This window comes from Helianthus annuus, chromosome 6 (genome assembly GCF_002127325.2).
Source record: "Helianthus annuus cultivar XRQ/B chromosome 6, HanXRQr2.0-SUNRISE, whole genome shotgun sequence".
In the NCBI taxonomy this organism is placed as follows: Eukaryota; Viridiplantae; Streptophyta; class Magnoliopsida; order Asterales; family Asteraceae; genus Helianthus; species Helianthus annuus.
Window position 1 is genome coordinate 72,146,407 of NC_035438.2, and position 9,933 is coordinate 72,156,339.

The following is a 9,933-nucleotide window of genomic DNA, read 5'->3' on the forward strand; positions in this document are numbered from 1 at the left end:
AAATAAGTTACAAATTTAATGTAGTTAGCTATTAAAAAGGAAGACTACAATTAATGATCTATCTAAATTTAGCAATATACCCTTACACTAATATTAAATACAAAAATTAAATGAAATAAAATAAAGAATTCTTATTGATTAAAATTTCTTCTTTTTTATTCTTACAAAAAGCTTTTTTCTCATTTGAACTCTCCACTAGGAAGTTGGTATTACAAAGGAGGTGGCTGAAGGTTTGGGTTTCATGATCGATGTCGAAGAAATCAGGAACCAAGTTCTGGCTGAAAAGGCGTCTACAGTTCTCCAATGAATTTTCTAAGCAACAATATAAGAGGGGCGGGAAACTCCTTGAAAGCAATACACATCAAGGAATTGAAGAAGCAGAACAATGTCAATTTCATAGCTATTCAAGAAACTCAATATACCGATTCCACAAAACTGCAGGTAAATTCCTTTTGGGGCAACTCTATCTTTGGATCAGAATTTGTAAATGCATCGGGTAGGTCGGGTGGATTGCTTAATATTTGGGACCCAAATATTTTCGCTTGCAACTTATCGGTTCACAATAGATTTTTCTTAGCTTCAATCGGGGAACTATTAAATGGGGGAGAAAAATTAAATATCGTTAATATCTATGCCCCCACGATAATAACCTCAAAAAAGAACTTTGGAATGATTTACGTAATCTGATGGGATCACATACTGGGGCCTGGATCCTAATGGGTGATTTTAACTGCGTACGGGAGCCGTCTGAAAGAAAAAATTCAAAATTCGATCCTCTTGCAGCCGAGTTTTTCAACAAGTTTATACGTGAAATGGATCTATCTGAGTATACTATGCTTGGATGTTCGTTCACACATAGATCGGATGATGGTAAGCGGTATAGCAAGATTGATAGGGTCCTTGTCTGCCAATCATTTCTGTCTAAATGGCCATCGGCTAAACTCACGGGCCTGCCTAGATATAGATCGGATCACCGCCCATTATTGTTAAAATGTTCCGAGGTGTATTTCGGGCCCCCCCCCTTTCCGGTTTTTCAACTCCTGGTTAAATGAAAGCAGCCTTAAAAAAATTGTGGTTGAAGCTTACAATGATGTACAACAACCATGCCCTCCGGATAAAATGGTAAGCCGTCGTCTAAAAGCAGTTAAGCAGGCGATCAAACCTTGGTGCAAAAAACTAAAATCTCGTGATGGGAAGATTATTAGTAATCTGAGTGAAAAGATTGAAGCTTTGGATCTTAAGGCTGAATCCAACCCACTTTCAGAAGAGGAGGTACTCAACAGAGAAATATGGGTTAAAACGTTAGCTGAACTTGAAGAAAGTAATATGGAAGACCTTAAACAAAGAGCGAAAATCAAATGGTTGGTGGAAGGTGACGAAAATACATCCTTCTTTCATGGGATGATCAAAAGCCACCAAAAACACAATAGGATTAATGGTCTCAATTTTAACGATGTGTGGGTCTCGGAACCTGTATCATTAAAGGAAGAAATTAAAGGTTATTTCGAGCAACTTTTCAAGGAAGATAAACCCAACAGGCCAAGTTTCTATAGCAACGGTTTTAAGACTCTCTCGTTGGATCAATCGGCTATGCTTGTTAGACGGTTCTCTAAAGAGGAGATTAAAGAGGCTATCTGGGATTGTGGAGGTGACAAAACCCCTGGACCAGATGGGTTCACCTTCGGGTTTATCAAAAGTTTTTGGGACATTCTTGAAGCAGACTTCATCAAGCTAGTAGATTACTTCTATGTACACGGGAAGTTAAATCGCGGCTGCAACTCAAGCTTTATCACGTTGGTACCCAAAATTGACAACCCCCAGTCCATTAAAGAGTTTCGGCCCATCAATCTTATTGGGTGCATTTCAAAACTTATCTCGAAACTGCTAGCTAAAAGGCTCAAGTTGGTGATAGGGAATTTGGTGAGTGAAAATCAAACTGCCTATGTTGAAGGTAGGAGTATCCTGGAGGGTCCACTTATAATCAACGAGCTTGTCTCATGGTGCAAAAAATCAAAAGGTAAAATGATGCTCTTTAAGGTCGATTTTGAAAAAGCTTTCGATTCAATTAGCTGGAGTTTTCTGGATAGTACTCTCTCACAAATGGGTTTCCCTGCTCTTTGGCGTAAATGGGTATCGGGTATCCTATCATCTTCAAGAACATCCGTGCTAGTTAATGGATCCCCCTCTTTTGAGTTCAATATTGAACGGGGGGTGCGTCAAGGGGACCCACTATCGCCTCTATTATTTATTCTCGCTATGGAAGCGCTCCATGTAGCCACTGTCACAGCAAATGATCAGGGTCTATTCAAAGGATATAAGCTGCCTAACGAGGGTCCCACGATCTCACACTTATTATATGCAGACGACGTACTGTTTGTTGGAGAATGGTCCGAGACTAACATTCACAATCTTGCAAGGATCTTGAGATGCTTTAACCTTGTCTCCGGTCTTAAGGTCAACTTTAACAAGAGTCAACTTTTCGGTATCGGCTTGAACCGTGTGGAAGTCGAGCAGAAGTCTTCAATTCTCCAGTGTAAGATGGGGATACTTCCTTTTATCTACTTGGGTCTCCCAGTGGGCCTAAATATGGGACTGGCAAAAAGCTGGAAACCGATAATCGATAGATTTGAAAACAAACTCTCAATATGGAAGGCACGTACTCTTTCTTTTGGGGGTAGAGTGACACTGATACAAGCGGTATTAGGAAACCTTCCATCATATTACCTATCCCTATTTTCCGCTCCGTCCATCGTGTTGAAACGTCTTGAAGGCATTCGTCGGAAATTCCTATGGGGCGGCTGTACGGAGAAGAATAAAATCTGCTGGGCTCCATGGCATAAAGTTGTAGCTCCTAAAAACAATGGGGGTTTAGGGATTGGCAGCTTGGAGTCTCTAAATAAATCCCTTATGATCAAATGGGCTGTCCGGTTTAAGAATGAGCCCACCTCATTGTGGGCTTTGGTTATTTCAGCAATTCATGGGGGTGGCCGGTGTCTGTCCTCTATCCCTTTAAAGTCTTCCGTAAGTGGAGTATGGAAATCAATCGTAAATATGGGACGTCTATCAACCAATCAGCCTATCAAAGTGAAAGAAAGACTAATACCTACTATCGGCTTGGGTGATAAAACATTGTTTTGGTTGGATAGGTGGGCGACTGATGTACCTCTTCGGGTTCTCTTCCCGAACCTATTTGCAATTGAAACCGAAAAGCGTTGCAAAGTAATTGATCGGTACACTTATAACCAAGGAAAGGAGACATGGTTTTGGGGCAGCAATCACACAATCAGCAGCATCGATTTGGCAAGAGAATGGGAGGATTGTTTAGCTTTGCTAGTAAAGGTCAAAATTCAGTCGAAGGGTGATGATTGGAAATGGAAGACGGAAGCAGGAACGGAAAAATTTATGGTCAGTAATCTTAGATCGGAGCTGGATTGTATTGAGACCTTGAACGAGACTAGAGTTATCAAATGGCTACACTGGATCCCGAAGAAGGTAAACTGTTTCCTTTGGAGGGTGGTACTCGATCGTCTAGCTACTAAAGAAGCACTGCAAATGAGAAACATTTCACTAACTTCATATAGCTGTCCCTTCTGCAACAATGCGGTAGAAACGGTAAACCATCTACTGGTATCCTGTGATTGGGCTCAACATATCTGGGCTGTGATCTTCCAATGGATCAAATTGCCCCTTCCAAGATATACTGTTAGTGTGGTGCAACTATTCGAATCCATCCTCTCGCACAAATGTAACAAGAACAAGAAAAGAAGTATATATTTGGTTGTGGCGGCAACATGCTGGAACATATGGCTGTCAAGAAACGATATTATCTTCAAGCAGAAATCATCATCGGTGGCTAAAATGATAGCAGACATCAAAGCGGTATCGTTCACATGGATAAACAACAGAGCTGGACTAGCGGATCTTGGTTGGGATAATTGGAAGTCATTCAGTTTCTAAAAAAAAAAAAAAACACAAAAACACAAATAGGAGATGTAATAGGCGTCTGTTTTTTTGTTATTTCCTTCCGTTTGTAATGTTTCTTGAGCATCTTGCTTGAGTTCTTTTATAAAATTTCCGCCTTTCTCAAAAAAAAAAAAATATATATATATATATATATATATATATATATATATATATATATATATATATATATATATATATATATATATATATATATATATATATATATATATATATATATATATATATATATATATATATATATAATTTTAACTACCCTTTAGGGGAAAAACATGCATTAAATGTTCAATTGTATTGTATGGAAGTTACATTGGAGTAGGGGAGAAGGAAGACGTACAATTGTTTTACTATCTTGTTGAGTCGACGAGAAATCCAAAAGAGGATCCTTTGATATTTTTTATACCTGGTGGTCCGGGAGCTTCTGCCTTAATTACCTTCATGTATGAAATAGGTATGTTTCTTTCTTTTAAAATTTCTAACCATACTTTTGATCTCCTAACGTCAATTCAACACAAGATTTGTATGCTTGAAAACAACACATTATCCAATAACTTGTTAACAGACATTTTCAAAAAATAATAACGTTGTAGTTTTTTTCTATTCTTTTTTATGAACGGCTATCTCATACCCAAAACTTGCCTTTAAAATATATACTAGTGTTCATCATAAGATTAGTTTCCTCTATAACTTGGAGAGGACACTATACGGTGAGCAAAAAACCGATTTAACTGAACCTGAAAAATAACGAACTGCAATAAAACCAGAAAAAAAAAACCGAACCGAATTTACGATTAGGTTTTGGTTTTGCATTTTACAAAACCGAATAGAATGAATAACCCAAAAAATCATTTTATTATGTTTTTATAAATTGATTTAAGAATTATTAAATTTATTCTTGAATGTTTACTATTTAAAATAAGAACATTAACATGTTTATTTATCTTGAAATAAAAGTTACCCATTGCCTATAAAAGAGAACAAAATTTTACATAAATAATAAACGATTTTTAAAGTATTATAAAAATGTCTTAATAAAAGTTTTGGATAAACATGAAAATAGATTATAATGTTAGGTTTATGTAAATAATATTAATTCAATAAGCTAAATATATTAACATAAATATTATTTTATACTTTTTATTTTTGAATCTTACGTAACTTGGTTTAAAAAACCGAACATAACCGTTGCTAAAACTGTAATAACCGAAAGCGAATAATTTTGAAAAAAACAAAAACTTAAATTTCGGTTTCAGTTTTGGTTTTGCCGAAAAACCGAATCAAACAGAACCGTGAACACCCCTACTATACTACATACCTTAATTACACTAACTCACATCCCTTCTACCATTTCTAACATATAATTACAATAAAATCAACCACATTTTCTTTCAATTAAATAATACTTGTTTATATCTTTATTATTATCTTTTCTATCTCCTCCATTCACAATCACTTTCAAAATCTATTAAAAACATTAAAGTGGGTGAATGGTGTCCACTCAAATATACATATCAACAGTAACATTTTCTCTTTCATTTACTCACAACTACTTACAATGTTTTTTGATAATATAAAGAACACTTTCACTGAATTTGGTGGAAAGGATGTGAATGCTCTTACAAGCCCTTTGGTTAATCACACTGTAGCTAGCTCTTAGGTCTAGCCCATGGGGAGGGGTAAGGTGAACAATCGCCCAAGGTATACTCTCCCATGTATATGTATATGTATATATATATATATATATATATATATATTTATATGTATAGCATAAAATGAGAACTTATACGAGTTGTGAGAGCTTAGAGAACTCAGCCTTACGAAAGGTTTTTTAAAAAAAAAAAATTAAAAAAATCCAAAAATAATCAATTTTTCCAAAATAAAAAAAAACTAGTTTTTTTTCATTTACAGCAGTCTTAAATACTGTAAAAAACCGATGTCATACATATGTCATCAGTTTTTACAGCAGCCGTAAAAGGCCGAAAAACACCACTTAGAATTTTTTTTTGTATGACCGTTTTTGTAACATTTTAATCTAGAGTGTGAAAAAATGGGGGGCAAAACTCGCACGAGAATCACAACTCGTAGTGGCTTTCCCTTGATCTTGATCCTATATATATATATATATATATATATATATATATAGGAGATGATTAAAATGAGAACCACTTAATTTACGAGAACCGTAAGAACTCCATAAAAAGATCTTTTCTTATTTAATTTTTTTTTATTGCCAAAGTTTTTAAAATTAAGTAACTTTTTTCAAAATAAAAAAATATCATATAAGAAAATTTAAATCAATTTAAAAATAATTTACATAAGTGTAATAAGCGCAAAATACTTTTTCTATGTTGTTTTAAAATTTATTTACACTAGTGTAACTGATTAAAAACCCAGCGTAAATGAACGTTAGGTAATTTTTTTTTTATTTTTTTACATGTTTCCTAGTTAAATATTTATCTATGTGTGTAGAAAAAAATGCTTAATAAATCACATGGAAAGTTAGATTTCTATGGGAGTTCTTAAGTTCTCGCAACTTTGAAAGAGTTCACACACTAGTACAAATTTGATTAATAGATGCGGTTAAATTTCCTATAAGATGCGGTTATAGACCCGCATCTTATGGCAAGGCATCTTTTGCCTATATGCCAAATAATACGGGTTCAAAAGATGGGGTTCTAGAACCGCATCTTTTAATATATTAACAAAAAAACTACTTTTTCCTAATATACTCAAAAGATGCGGGTTCTATAACCGCATCTTTTGATATATTAACAAAAAAAACTATATTTTCTTAATATACTCAAGAGATGCGGTTCTAAAACCGCATCTCTTGGTGTTTTAGAGTAAAATAATTATATATAGATATAGCTTGTTAATTTCCAAGAAATTTTATTAAAAATTCCCAAAAAATTATATTTTCGACAAATGATCTAAAAATGAAAATAAAATATACAAAAAACAAAATTAAATTAGAACCAATATAATATAACACAAGAATACAAATTACAAAGGTTTCAAAGTAACACAAGATTACAAGAGTTTTAAAGTAACATAAATACATATATATCTTTAGATGATGAAAGTGATATACAATAGCGTCCCGAACCGATGTCTTCATACTTGCAACCCAGTACCGTCTTCTATTCATACTTGGAACCAAACCGCATTGCCTAACAAAATATAAAGTTACATTAATAAAATGAGCTTAAAATGTATACACAAGTGTACATGTGGATGAAATGCAATCTTTAAATTCAAATGTTCAAAACACTATTAACATGCATACACATAAAACATGTCGCTACATATGCACATAAGACATGAAGATCCGAATCCACGACCTTAAACTCCGACAATACTACAATCATAAATCACAAACCATACAAGAGCATGCAAAAAGCATTCATCTAATGCAAGGATATACATGTCTTATGTGAATCAAAATGAGTTACTAATTTCTTGGTTTGGGTGAGAAAAGGTATACCAGTTTAAGGATTATTGGGGCAGTTATTCAAGAATGTGGTCAACTCCAATTACAGTTTACGTGATGAACAATTTTGTCTCTCTCAATCTACATAAGACCATTTTAGAGCAGGTATACCACCCTACAATTAAAAACAAGTATTAAAAATTGTATGTAGCCAATTTAAACAAAAAGCACAGCTGCACAAGTCAAACTAAAGATGAACATAGGCATCTATATTGTGATATTGCTATCAAAGAAATACATACCACTTGTTTTTAAGGCATAACATAGTTATCTCTATAGCCCGGTATTGTTCCCCATGCGTTATATTGTTCCTTGTCCTGAAATCATTATAAGACGAAATATTAAAATGATCCCTTCCAAGTAAATGGGAAACAAAAACAAAGTTTTATGAATGCAAGATCTGAAGTTCTCTACTAGATTCTCATTTATGGTATCAAACTGCACATATAGAAGCCATTCATCAACGATTTGTAAAATATGTTGCAAAGACGATTAACATTTAAGCCATATTGCACTATTAGCATCCACCTCATGAATCATGAGTAAAAAATTGCACTACATTATTGAGTCACATGTCACTGAAAAGTAGATTGGACTTCTTTATGTAATTAAAAATATATTATTTTCAATAGTTGAAGTCATTTACAACACCAAGTGTCAGGTATCAAAGTTATTTTTAAATAGGAGTTGATAAAACTGGTACTAGAAAGTAAGCACAAAACAACTACAAGGCATAGAACAAGATAGCTTCTCTATGGGATTTTTTTAAACACTTGGTATGCTAAATTGTATATTAAATAAATTAAGTGCTTTAATCTATTAATAAACACAACAGTTATTATAATAATGATGTAAGATGATGTAGTACCTCTTTTGCTACATGTCAGTATGAAAAGAAAAGCGATACAAATTACATCATTCTAGACAAATTCTAAAGCTTTGATATCAGTTAAGTACAGTAAACTTCTGAATATTTTCACGGAATTACAAGATAAAGACATAGCTATAAACTAAAACATAACAGGATTCTTCACAAAATTTGGTATGCATATGCATATATATATATAGTGTATTGGGAATTGAAGGAATAAACAAGGATGAGTTGCACTACCTTGACGACGATTAAAGAAGAATCCAATCACGTAAGTTTCTCAAAAGGATTGCAAGCCCTACTATCAAAAGCAACTGCAAAACAAAAAAAAAACATAGAAGGCTTTAATTTCACAATCTACAAAAAATGCGGTGGTGAGATGGAGGGCAAAACCAATCAATAATCGCTATGGCGGAACCACCATTGACAGGCAACGACATCATCACCATCATTCACTGCTGACTGCTCACCCTCTATCACGGTCCCGTCATTCGTTGCTCACCCTCTCCGTCCATCGTGGTTACATAGAAGCATGAAAGTAGAACCAATTTTGAAGAGTGGAGCAAATTAGGGCTAAATAAAAGAATGAATGGAGATTGTAAAATGTGAAAATTAAAATTCAATTTTTGGTAGAGGGAAACCAATTTGGGGGGAAATAACGAGTAATGAAAAAAATCAAAAAAAAAAAATGGGGGGAACTGATTTGGGAAAATAGGAGGGAAAGTAAAAAATAAAATAAAAATTTGTGAAAGAATATTAACATTTAGCTAAAAACAAAGCTAAAAAAAATATACATATGTATGACCGGTTACGGTTACGGTTACGCTTAGTTTTATGATTATAATATAAACCATAATATCAAAACTAAGCTTTAATATTTTATTTTTAATTTTGAATTTCTTTATATATTTAATATATTTAATGTGCCATAGGGGTGGCAATCGTGTCGGGTTGATGGGTTGACGGGTTACGGGTTGACGGGTTGAAATATTCAACCGGAACCCGACCCATATTATTATTCGGGTCAAATATTTCAATCATAACCCGACCCATATTAATTCAGGTCAACCCAAACCCGACCCGTTTAACCCATATTTTTAAATAAGTGATATAAGTTCACAATTTATAAACGAGTTGTTCGGTTTTAAAGGAGTCGGCCCGAGCCTTTCACTACTCAAGCTTGACTCATCATGTTTTTATGCTCGACTCAGTTCAAGTCTACTTATTTGAGCTCGAGTTTGGCTCGCGAGTAAAACCCAAAACTCGAGCTATTTTGCGAATAATCTCAAACGAGCTAAAAGCTCAACTCCAACTAATTTCGATATTGTACCAAATGCGCCTAGTTGAGGCCGACTTTGGCTTTTTAAAATTGGGTTAAAATCATCTTTATCATTATATTTTAAATTAAAAAACAAAAATAATGTTTCGACTAGCCTAAACGAGCTTTGTATTTTAGGCTCGAGATCGGCTCTGTTCGAGTCTACTTATTTGAGCTCGAGCTCGGTTTGCGAGTAAAACTCAAAGCCCGAGCTCGGCTCGAGCTATTTTACGAACAATCTCAAACGAGCTAAAAGCTCAGCGCGAACTCGCT

At 34.3% G+C, this 9,933-nt stretch overlaps 1 long non-coding RNA gene across 1 annotated transcript; it reads right to left on the minus strand.

Annotated features, from left to right (window-relative positions):
• Positions 1 to 6,945: 6,945 nt before the first annotated feature.
• On the minus strand, positions 6,946 to 8,937 carry LOC110874813. Its single transcript, XR_002556237.2, has 4 exons — positions 8,583 to 8,937; positions 7,714 to 7,788; positions 7,466 to 7,586; positions 6,946 to 7,151 (listed from the first exon to the last, which is right to left on the minus strand). It is a non-coding gene; the product is annotated as an uncharacterized LOC110874813 (long non-coding RNA).
• Positions 8,938 to 9,933: the final 996 nt, after the last annotated feature.